Source organism: Oncorhynchus mykiss, chromosome 19, assembly GCF_057628025.1.
Source record: "Oncorhynchus mykiss isolate SJ-2025 chromosome 19, ASM5762802v1, whole genome shotgun sequence".
NCBI classification, from domain to species: domain Eukaryota; kingdom Metazoa; phylum Chordata; class Actinopteri; order Salmoniformes; family Salmonidae; genus Oncorhynchus; species Oncorhynchus mykiss.
The window spans coordinates 63,037,523-63,049,249 of NC_143040.1; the positions used below are offsets into that span (position 1 = coordinate 63,037,523).

The 11,727-nt window shown below is 42.5% G+C and overlaps 1 long non-coding RNA gene across 1 annotated transcript; it reads left to right on the forward strand.

Moving 5' to 3' along the window:
- The first annotated feature begins 4,206 nt into the window (after positions 1–4,206).
- On the forward strand, positions 4,207–9,184 carry LOC149975259 (uncharacterized). Its single transcript, XR_016488692.1, has 2 exons — positions 4,207–5,471; positions 5,515–9,184. It is a non-coding gene; the product is annotated as an uncharacterized LOC149975259 (long non-coding RNA).
- Positions 9,185–11,727: the final 2,543 nt, after the last annotated feature.

The window sequence follows — 11,727 nt, forward strand, 5'->3', positions numbered from 1 at the left end:
CCTCTCCCTTCCTCCCTCTTCCTGCTTCTCTCTCTCTGCCTCTCTCTCCCTGCCTGCCTCTTTCTCCATGCTTCTCTTCCCCTGCCTCTCTCTTCCTGACTGTCCCTGCCTGCCTCTCTCTCCCTGCCTGCCTTTCTCTCCCTGCCTCCCTCTCTTTCCCTACAGATTTCCCCATGCCTGCCTCTCACCCTGACTTACTCTCTCTCCCTGACTCTCCCTCCCTGCCTTCCTACCTCTCCCTGCCTCTCTCTCCCTACCTCTCTCTCCCTACCAATCTCTCCTTGCCTGCCTCTCTCTCCCTGACTGCTGCTCCTTCCCTGCCTCTCTCTCCCTGCCTTTCATTCCCTGCCTTCCTGCCTCTCTCTCCCTGCCTCTCATTCCATGCTTGCCTCTCTCTCCCTGCCTGTCTCTCATTCCCTGCCTGGCTCTCTCTCCCTGCCTCCCTCTCTCTCCCTGCCGATTTCCCCATGCCTGCCTCTCTCCCTGACTTACTCTCTCTCCCTGACTCTCCCTCCCCGCCTTCCTGCCTCTCCCTGCCTCTCTCTCCCTGCCTCTCATTCCCTCCCTGCCTCTCTCTCCTTGCCTCTCATTCTCTGCCTGCCTCTCTATCCCTGCCTGCCGCTCCCTCTCTGCTTCTCTCTTCCTGCCTCTCATTCCCTCCCTGCCTCTCTCTCCTTGCCTCTCATTCTCTGCCTGCCTCTCTATCCCTGCCTGCCGCTCCCTCTCTGCTTCTCTCTTCCTGCCTCTCATTCCCTCCCTGCCTCTCTCTCCTTGCCTCTCATTCTCTGCCTGCCTCTCTCTCCCTGCCTGCCGCTTCCTCTCTGTTTCTCTCTCCCTGCCTCTCATTCCCTGCCTTCCTTTCTCTCCCTGCCTCTCTTTCCCTCCCTGCCTGCCTCTCACCCTGCCTCTTTCCCCCTGTCTCTCTCTCCCTGCCTGCCTCTCTTTCCCTGCCTGCCTGCCTCTCACCCTGCCTCTCCCCCTGTCTCTCTCTCCCTGCCTGCTTCTCTTTCCCTCCCTGCCTGCCTCTCACCCTGCCTCTTTCCCCCTGTCCCTCTCTCCCTGCCTGCCTCTCTGTCCCTGCCTCTCTCTCCCTGTCTCTCTCTCCCTGCCTGCCTCTCTGTCCCTGCCTCTCTCTCCCTCCCTATCCCTCTCTCCCTTTCTCTCTCTCCCTGTCTGCCTCAGTGTCCCTGCCTCTCTCTCCCTCCCAATCTCTCCCTCCCTATCTCTCTCTCCCTACCTCTCTCTCCCTGCCTGCCTCTCTGTCCCTGCCTCTCTCTCCCTACCTCTCTCTCCCTGCCTGCTTCTCTCCCTGCCTCTCTCTCCCTACCTCTCTCTCCCTGCCTGCTTCTCTCCCTGCCTGCCATAGAGAGGTTAGCGCACTCAAGTGTCCCAGCTCTGTTTATACAATAACCAAACGGAGAAGTGCAGAGGCATCTTCAAAGCAACCTAACTCTCTGTAATCACTCGTGTTTGGCTTTGATCTCGGGGAGGGAAGAGAGAAAATAATAACATGTTTCTGGGTGCCCTTTTACAATGAATGAAAGGCGAGATTACATTTGAATGGTAATAAGAGGTTGTCTGGTTAAAAGGTGATGGGGAGGTGTTGAATGCTACTTGGGGGAAATAAAACAAGACCCACAGAGAGAGAGAGACATGGTGTTCTCCAGCAAGGAGGCTCTCAAGGATCAACATTCTTCGTTCTACCTCAGTGCACAAAAAGAGGGTCTGAGCATAACATTGGCTCACTGCGTGGCCAACATTATCATCTGGCCTCGATGCATCCTAGGAGTAAGCTACATTTTGACTGACTCGCTCTGCATTTCAACGTGCTTCTCCACTTATTTGCAACTTCAGTCAGCCTAGAAAATGTTTTTGAAATTACTTTCATTTTAGACCCTGTTATGAGCCTCAGAGCGCTCTATGAACTCTGTAATAAAAGGAGTGAGGCGAGATATATAGATATGATGCTATGAGAGAGACAGAGACAGTTTTCTTCTGCTTTCATCTATTATCAGAGTGAAAGGGATTGTGCGACTCTGAGCAACAGACGTCTGGAATGCTGAAAAGGATGTCCTGACTTGACACAACGTGACTGAACTCAAACGTGTATCTACAATGGATTTCTGGAGTGTATTTTAGTGGAAATAGAAACTGTCTAGGCAGTGACAGTGCGCTAGACTGTGGTGGAAAATAAACATTATGAATACGCACAAAAGTAGTGATTTACTGTAAGTTTGATATTAAGTGGAAGTATTTATCATGAGAATACTTCCGTATGCTGTATATGAAAACCAATCATGTGGGATGTGATTGAGTGTACGGCCAGACAACCAGCAAGGGTTGACTGAGTGGGATCTCTGCGATGTGTGAAAATGTAATCAATTGCTCAATCTATGACAGTCTCTTCCATCTAAGTGCATGGGAGGACAGATAGTTTGTCATCCCTCACCTTTCAAAAGTGATCTATTTCCTAATTCAAACATGTATTGCCACATTGCATGCGCACACAACATACTGTAGGCTCTGGTGTTATATATTGAGGGTGTCCAGACGTGATGATGGTAAAACATGCACTACGCATCCCTCATCTCTCCCAGACAACCCCCTCTGTTTGACTGATGCTGTTGGTGTTATGAGAGGCCTCAGTCTCTAAGTGCTGTGGTGGGTAGACTCTGGCTGTGACAACACAACTCCACCTCTAGCTTTGCCCACAACAGGTTTGGAATCAGCCAGAAATCCCCTTGTGACAGGGGGAATGGAAGTTTGATGTGTGCACCAAGGAGTGACAATTAAATGCAAGCTTCACAAATAAAAATAGGGAAATAGTTGATTACATTTCCACACATCGTAGAGATCCCACTCAGTCAACCCTTGCTGGTTGTCTGGCCGTACACTCAATCACATTCCACATGATTGATATTGAGTAACAAGGTTGACGTGCTATACTCGACCCACTCATTTTCCACCACAAAACACCAGAAAATGGCCAAAAAAAGAGTAGAACAGGATCACCTGCTTTTACACTACGATTTGACTATTAGATGTTCAATGTCTCTTTAAAAAATATATATCTTTCACCATATTAAAATGAGAGGTCAGTTCATGGAACAGGGTTGATCTTAAAATGAGTGACAGACGTAAATGAATCACTAATCACATGAAATAAATAGTGATCTTTAGAAATTACTTTGACAAAACAACAAAATCACAGGGGCTTTACAATATCTCGGATTCCATCCAATTTGCGACAGATTTTCATGTAAATATTCTAGAATCCACATGAAACAAATCTAGGCATTTTCCACCTGTGGTGTGTTTCCACCAAATGGTCTTGTTGCAGATAAAAACCAGCGTGTGATGACATAGTGCACATAAAATCGCTTCCATTTTCATGTACCGAATAAAATAAAATAAAAATCATTTTCAATTCTACTGATAGTTTTGTCCCAAAAACAAAAACTGTTGCATTAAATAGCAAAATGTGCCTACCCTGGTCTTGGCACGTGGGCTCTAGCCAACAGCTTGCAGATACAGTGTGGGTAGGCTGTGTGGGTAGGCTGTGTGGGTAGGCAGTGTGGGTAGGCTGTGTGGGTAGGCTGTGTGGGTAGGCTGTGTGGGTAGGCAGTGTGGGTAAGCTGTGTGGGTAGGCTGTGTGGGTAGGCTGTGTGGGTAGGCTGTGTGGGTAGGCAGTGTGGGTAGGCTGTGTGGGTAGGCTGTGTGGGTAGGCTAGTCATATGATGAGGCTATTATGGATAAGAATATTTGTATTTGTCAAACGGCAGTCAACCATCGATGTCACCATAATAAGAACCTTGATATTTATTGGAAAGGAGCGTCAAAATCACCGTGCACTTTTACCACCCTGTGAAATTCATCCTAACTTATTTAATCTGTAGTCTACTAAACTGCATGGTTTCCCAAGTCGTAGTGGGAGGACCACATGCTATATCATCGCTTGACTCCAAGTTTACATCGACACAAAAAGATCCCACCATGTCGAACAAACACATTATATGTCAGTATTTATAAAATTGTACCGAAGATTCCTGTTTCCAATACAGCTGTTGTGATTAATTCTAATATGGTATGACTTTACTAGCATAAACACTACGGAAATGTGGTGAAGGATGGTGAAACTTGTATCATGTCTGGGGAAAAGTGGGATCAAATCTTCCTCGAGGTGACACACAGTTGACGGAGTGTTAGGGAAGATTCAGAATTTGTTGGTAACATATGTAAGATGTTTTATATTCATCAAATATGTGTAAGTTAATTCTCATCAGAATGGTATTTTTGTGTAATTCTATGGTGAGGTTGCAGTTATCTGTTCTATGTCAAAACTAAGTTGCCTGGGCCGCTGAGAGGGGAGAGGTCAAAGTGTCATCATGTGTAAACATATCTTTCACTCTCTACCTTTCCCATAGTGGGGAAAGGAAGGTTGCAGTGTCTGGAATCATTCTATGCTCCCTCTTATGTTGTTTATATCTTAACCTATAGCCTCACCCTCCTCTCCGTGAGTTTGTCCAGGAGTTTGTATTTAGAGTGGGTTGTATCTAAATGACAATTTGATATATGCCTGTTGTAATGGAGGATTGGTTTATGGTTCTGGGTTTGGGAAAGGAGACAAAGCTGAACGATGAGTTATGTCTATGCTGTCTGACTATGTGTGTCTTTGCTATTAAAGGAACTCAGTTGCATTGTAAGGGGGCTCTCAGAGGATTCACTGGGAGACACTGAATCAATCTGAGAGTCACAGGGTTGTGATAGAGCTCATATAATTAAAGATGGACTTTGATAACTAACTCTGACTTGTGTGTGTGGTTTGCTCCCATGATTTGGTAAATAGAGGAAATTTCCACGACATTTGGCGACGAGGAGGGGATGTGAATCTTCACTCGGTGACCGTTCCTACGATCTAGGTAAATAAATCGTGCACGAGGGATCCCCTAAATTTGGGATCTCAGGGAGAACCACACTTCGGGAAACGGAGCAGATGGACCAACCTTTGATCTAAGAGGAAGCGAGCCGAGTGGATACCACATCTCGAACTGAGTTTTTTTTAAGAAAAAGGTGAGCGAACCACACACAGATTTGAAGTCGAGTTTTTTAATTATGGCTGTTACGTATACTCTGAGCGTGAATTCCTTTGTAAGGAAGGCACCTTGGCGGCGTAAGCAGGGCCGAGTCAGAGGAGAGTAATCTGGGGGTTTTGTGGACTCAAAAGATACTCTGCGCTGTCCGGTTGCCAGTGACCAAGCGCCCTCCTGACACTGAATTGATCACAGTGGGGATTTGGTGAGGTCTGTCGGGTGAGGGGCCAGGGGGTCTGTGTGTTCTAGGTGAAACACGGCACTTGGTGAAGCCCTATTGGAAGAAGGACCTCATTCTGTGCGTCTGTGTGATTTGTCTAAGTGACCCTCAGATGTGGTGAATTCCAATTATTTTAAATGTGCTAGCCAGGTATGCCCTAGGTTTACTCTGTGTGAGTCAGACCATTCTGTGTGAGCGGGGTAGGGTTACTCTGTGTGAGTCGGACCGTTCTGTGTGAGCGGGGTAGGGTTTACTCTGTGTGGGCAAACCTTTTGATGTTCTGTGTGGACGTCAGAAAAGTTCTATGTGAAAAATCTGACCAATCCTGTGTGGATGATCCTGAAAGTGTGTGAGTAACTAAGATTTCTTAAATTTTATATGGATTCTGTGAATTATTTGAAATTATGATAAATGGTATGTGTGTATAAAGTAATGCTGAAAATGATTAGATACAATTTAAACCACCCATTCGTAGACGTACGTAGGTTTTGAGTTGATATCTTAAATGGATAATTTGATAAAGATGAAGTTTTTAAGCACTGTTACAATAATCTACAAAATCTGGGAAATTGAGCTCTAGAAACTGATTAGAGTGTGTCCACTTTTGGTTATCTTACCCTAACGATGTAACTATAGAACGCATATTGGAGTATCTCCGTCTGGGGGAAACATTTGAAATTTAACTGCCTTTAAGGTCTGAACATGTTATCATTTTTCTTCCCAGTATGAGAGAAGTTGCGGGATTTATTGAATAAACTGTTTTCCATAAAGTTAAAGAGAATTCGAGGGATGCTCGATGTAATTTATAATGTTGTACAAAGCCTAAGGTTTTCCATCAAACGAATTATCATTGCGTGATTAAAGTGATGTAGTAAAGTAATTGAAATACGTTGCATAAGTAAACATAATCTACTTTTACTGTTTCCTAGTCATTAGTGTCGATTTTATTCTTTGATTGCTAATATATTCATTTGGAATTTGAGAATCATAGCTGGAGCAATGTATGTACTATTAAAATTGGGCTATTATACTTCTGGGAATTACCGATAGTGACGTGTTTTGATTTTACTTTGTAGATGGGGTTTATATCCGGAGAATTTAGGTTATTGGCAATAGCATTAGTGGTTCAGTGGTAGAATTCTCGCCTGCAACGCGGGAGGCCCGAGTTCCATTCCCAGTCACGGCGCTGGCTGAATTCAGAGTTTTTGATTGTAAATAATCTATTTGTATGTTTTGCCTGGAAAGTTATGGTCGCTGGTGTTTGTATAAGAGATAAATTGAACGTTTTCAATAGCTTGTTTAGGTTAAATTGATAGACTAATTCAATTTAAAATAATAACGAAGCGAATTCTGATGCAAGACGATGTCTGTTCACTAAATTATCTGCTGGAATAATGTATTGAGAATTGGGTCGTATTTAAATTACTGTATCAATAGAGAAGACAGTTACCTAAGTTAAAGACACTCTGAATGATAGCGGGGAGAGAATGGCGATAGGAAAGTGGTTACCGAAATGTTTTTCATTCTTATAGATTGACTGACGCATGTTATAATTTTTGCGCTGTGTGTGTTATTTTTAAAGAAATATGTTTCTTAATCCATATTTGTAATTTGGACCAGTGTGAAGAGGGCATTGCTTTTAACTAAGGGTATGCTGCTTTAAGTCTATTTTCCTATGACCATAGGGGTTAAATAATTTTTCTTTGTGGAGTGTTTTTTTTTCTTCAGTTTAGTGATTTTAATTTGATTAGGTTAGCTGAAATTTTGTTTTACATTACTCTCATACGGAGAGATGTGTGTAAAACATGGGGGAGGATTCAGTTTTTTGAGGGTTTGAATTGAAGTTATACAACTTAAGTGATATGTGAATGAGTGTATTGTATTGTTGAGTGTATTGTATTGTTGAGTGTATTGTATTGTTGTGTTTGTTTTGTTCTATTCCCGAGGGGTATAGGTCTAATTTCTTGATCCTTGGCTCTACGATGGAGTTGACAGTGAGATGGGGAGTATAAACCAATTTGAAAGAATAGTTTCAATAGAATGTTTTGATATTCTCTGTGAAATATGTTTAGATATGTGTGTTAAGAATAATTGGTAAAAGTAATCATTTATCATGTAGTTTAATGAACTGAACTGAACTAAACTGTTGTTCTGATCTGTTCTTTCGAGGTTATCATGAAGGGTGACATCAGACGGTATCTTAATGCATGGAAGAGATAATTTGGACCGAATGGTGTGTGTACCTCAAAACCCCCTCTAACTGGCTGAAGAAGAGAGACAAAGGCATTGAAGGAGGCTTTCCAAACCACTTCTACCGAGAGAAAAGAACCAAGCCAGAAATTGGTGTACAGTCTCAGATCTAAGCTATCAACTGCTTTTCTTTCATGGTTCTCTCATACTGTGAGAATCCACTTGGAGTGATCATGGAGAAAGATCTGTTCTAACATTTTCTTATGATGCTGGTATGTTGGTTGACGAATGGACAAGACATGAGTGGTAAAGATGAGACACTGAAATTGGGACATTATCATGGGCCGTCCACTTTGAACTGTAAAGCTATTTGAAGAAAAACGAAGATGCCAGAAGATGCCGTGCCTGAGAGGGGGGGGTTTAATATAACTGTGCCATTAAAATTGTTTATACTTTTGTGGTATCAGATTGATTGAAGAGGTCTACACCATGTAAATTGTAGTAATTTAGATTAAGAATGCATTGAGATACTGATCTGTATTAAAATCATGATTAAAAAAGTTAATAGTAGAATTATGGGATAATTATACTGTATGTAAATCTGCTAATATTGATGTGTGTTAAATTGAGGTTTTTACTTTGAGTGATAAGACAAATTTGAATCACTGAGGAGTGCTATTCTAAATATTGGTTTGATAAATAGTTGGGTTGTTACTTATGATTTGGAATATGAATGATTTCAATGACCTATTCTCTACTCATGAGTATATTTCTGAGCATGAGTACTTAGAGGGATGTCTGTCCTATATGTTGTGAGGAGGCCTGTGTTTAGACACTGGTTCTCATGTAATTTAAAGAGCAGTTATATGTTATGTTTTTATTTTTCCTCAAATGGATTATTCTGTGTTATTAAAACATGTGCAAGTTTGTCTTGTAGAATAAGGGTTGTTAACTTAGTTTCAGAAGGGAGAAAGTTTACATATAAGCTAAGGTATTTGACATTGAGGGGATTTGAATTTTAAAATATTGAGTATGTTACTATTCTGATTCTTCAAAAGGGACTGAGTCCCTTGAGAGGGGAATGTTAGGGAAGATTCAGAATTTGTTGGTAACATATGTAAGATGTTTTATATTCATCAAATATGTGTAAGTTAATTCTCATCAGAATGGTATTTTTGTGTAATTCTATGGTGAGGTTGCAGTTATCTGTTCTATGTCAAAACTAAGTTGCCTGGGCCGCTGAGAGGGGAGAGGTCAAAGTGTCATCATGTGTAAACATATCTTTCACTCTCTACCTTTCCCATAGTGGGGAAAGGAAGGTTGCAGTGTCTGGAATCATTCTATGCTCCCTCTTATGTTGTTTATATCTTAACCTATAGCCTCACCCTCCTCTCCGTGAGTTTGTCCAGGAGTTTGTATTTAGAGTGGGTTGTATCTAAATGACAATTTGATATATGCCTGTTGTAATGGAGGATTGGTTTATGGTTCTGGGTTTGGGAAAGGAGACAAAGCTGAACGATGAGTTATGTCTATGCTGTCTGACTATGTGTGTCTTTGCTATTAAAGGAACTCAGTTGCATTGTAAGGGGGCTCTCAGAGGATTCACTGGGAGACACTGAATCAATCTGAGAGTCACAGGGTTGTGATAGAGCTCATATAATTAAAGATGGACTTTGATAACTAACTCTGACTTGTGTGTGTGGTTTGCTCCCATGATTTGGTAAATAGAGGAAATTTCCACGACAGGAGGGAAATGTCAAAATGCTGAATTTTGTTACTTTAGCAATTCTTTATTCAAATTAAAAATCAGATTTATTGAATTCTCCATGTGGTCTATAGTTGCGCTGTCCTGCAGTCAGTGACCAAAAATATGAATAACATTCCACCCATGAGGCCAAAGAGGGTTTGATAATTTAAAGATGTATTTTTTTAAACTATTAAAATCTGGTGGTTCTATGTCAGTGTTCTTATATTTCAGTCTCCTGTGATGTATATAAAATGTTATATTGGGATGCAAACTCAAACGTAATACATTTCAACTCTATATCTGACATGGTACAGGTGTCTTATTTTTTTAAGCCCGTAACCATTTGTATGAGGTGTATACTTTAGTTTCAAAGTAGATTTTTTAAGACTATCAAGAATCACTCTGTGTGACCCTGATTTAGCCCGTAGCAGTAAAAGGTTAAAGGGCGCTTAATTTATTATAACAGGCTTTTTGGTGCTCAATTTCTCCTATACTTGAAATATCAAAGGGATGCAAAAGGAAACCACTTCATGGAATGACCCTGTTGTAGTTAAAACTGTAACTTAGGGTTTTTTCCCCTTGATGATATGTCTGAAGCTGACAGCAGAGTCCTTGACTTGTCCTGTGGCTCCATGCAGAGGAGATGCTATATAAGGTAGCTAGTCAAATACCTGAGGGAGCGTGGGCTGTGCTCCACTGCTTCATGCTCTAAAGATGGAGAGATGGAGGATTGAAGGAGGAGGGGTGCGGAGGGGTGCGGAGCAGAGGGGAGATGAGGCAGCAACGCAGCAGGTAGTCTCAGCAGGTCTACCGCCTCCACCGTTCCCAGCCCTAACCTGAGGAGACATGACTCATGGTTTGCTCCATCTCAGACCTTACAAATGACTGACTGAGCACTGGAACGTTGCACACATCCCAAAAAGCAGCCATAATGGCCGCCACAGCCCATAACAGCCCCAGGTTCCTGATTGATTGAAGCGGCAGGTGTTTTCTTTTGAAATTCTAATATTGTTTTTTGTTTTTGGTTGGTGTTTTAGTTATGTCTGACAGACCAGGTGGATTATTTTGGTTCCTGTGTCAGTTAAAGCACAATACATCAAGCACAGCTATGTTAATCTGAGGCGAGGCTTCGGTGTGATGTCTGGTCTGTGAATGCTCTGGATTAACTAAAAATATTCCCAAAACCTATTAATCCCAAACAAACCAGACCTGATTCTATACTAACTGACAGTTTTGTTCTCAATCAGGACGATACGCTTGAAGTCCCACTTCCTCCAAAAATCCGATGAGTGAGACGAAGGAGGTAAGTCATTGCGTGAAATATCTGGTAAAACTTTTTAACAGCTTTAGTTCAAAGGAGAGATGCTATTAAGCCAGTGTTGAGGCATCTCGGAGCGCATTCTCCTTTTGGTATGGTTTCCACTTTGACATTTCAAATCAATAAGGAATGGAGAGATGGGTTTTTACGGTAGTGTTGAGCTCTGGTGTAAACACACTTCAATCAGACCCACAGAAGTCTGACACGGGAGACATGGGAGATCGATTCGTAATGAGAAGAACTCTACCTGTGAACTTTTAAAGGCTGACCTGAACTCAACTACTTCAAATCCCCTAAATCAGTGTAATACACTTATTACCATTCCAGTACAATGTCTATTGAAAACTAAATTAAGAACCTTTTATCCTTTCTTAGCTATGGGTGACAAGCACGATACGGTACAGTGTTTAACTGAAAGTAGACGTTATTGGTGGGTTCCTCATTCAGTTGAACATTTGGCACCCTCACATGACCAACTTGTCATTCATCAGGATTAAGAGAGAGTGAATATAGGCCATAATGGACCCTCTTACCCCCTGCTTCCCAACTCCCCCGCTGCCTCCCTCCCTCTCTCCTTCTCTCCAGTGGCCTTGAATGGCCTCCATACTAGAAAGGTTTAGTCTATTTCAAAAGATGCTATTGTATCATCAGGCACAGCCAGACCTGTTAATTAAGGCAAACAGACTCTCTCTCTCTCTCTCTCTCTCTCTCTCTCTCTCTCTCTCTCTCTCTCTCTCTCTCTCTCTCTCTCTCTCTCTCTCTCTCTCTCTCTCTCTCTCTCTCTCTCTCTCTCTCTCTCTCTCTCTCTCTCTCTCTCTCTCTCTCTCTCTCTCTCTCTCTCTCTCTCTCTCTCTCTCTCTCTCTCTCTCTCTCTCTCTCTCTCTGCTGAATGCACAGTCTCTCTGGGCCCCACGGCTGCTTCCTGTAGAGGTTAAGTGCTTAAACATGTTTCCAACCATACAAGACCTTATGGAACTAGAGCCTCATAAGCCTCATAAGTTCCTAAGCTCTTGATCTGAACTGGGTCTGTTACCAGAACCGTTAGACATGGAGGAGAGGGTGGGCAGGAGAGCCCGAGGAGTACAATGACCTGATAACGGTCGTAACAGCTTGTTTGAAAAGACACTTCAGAATACTGAGGGAAAATATGGAGGCATATATA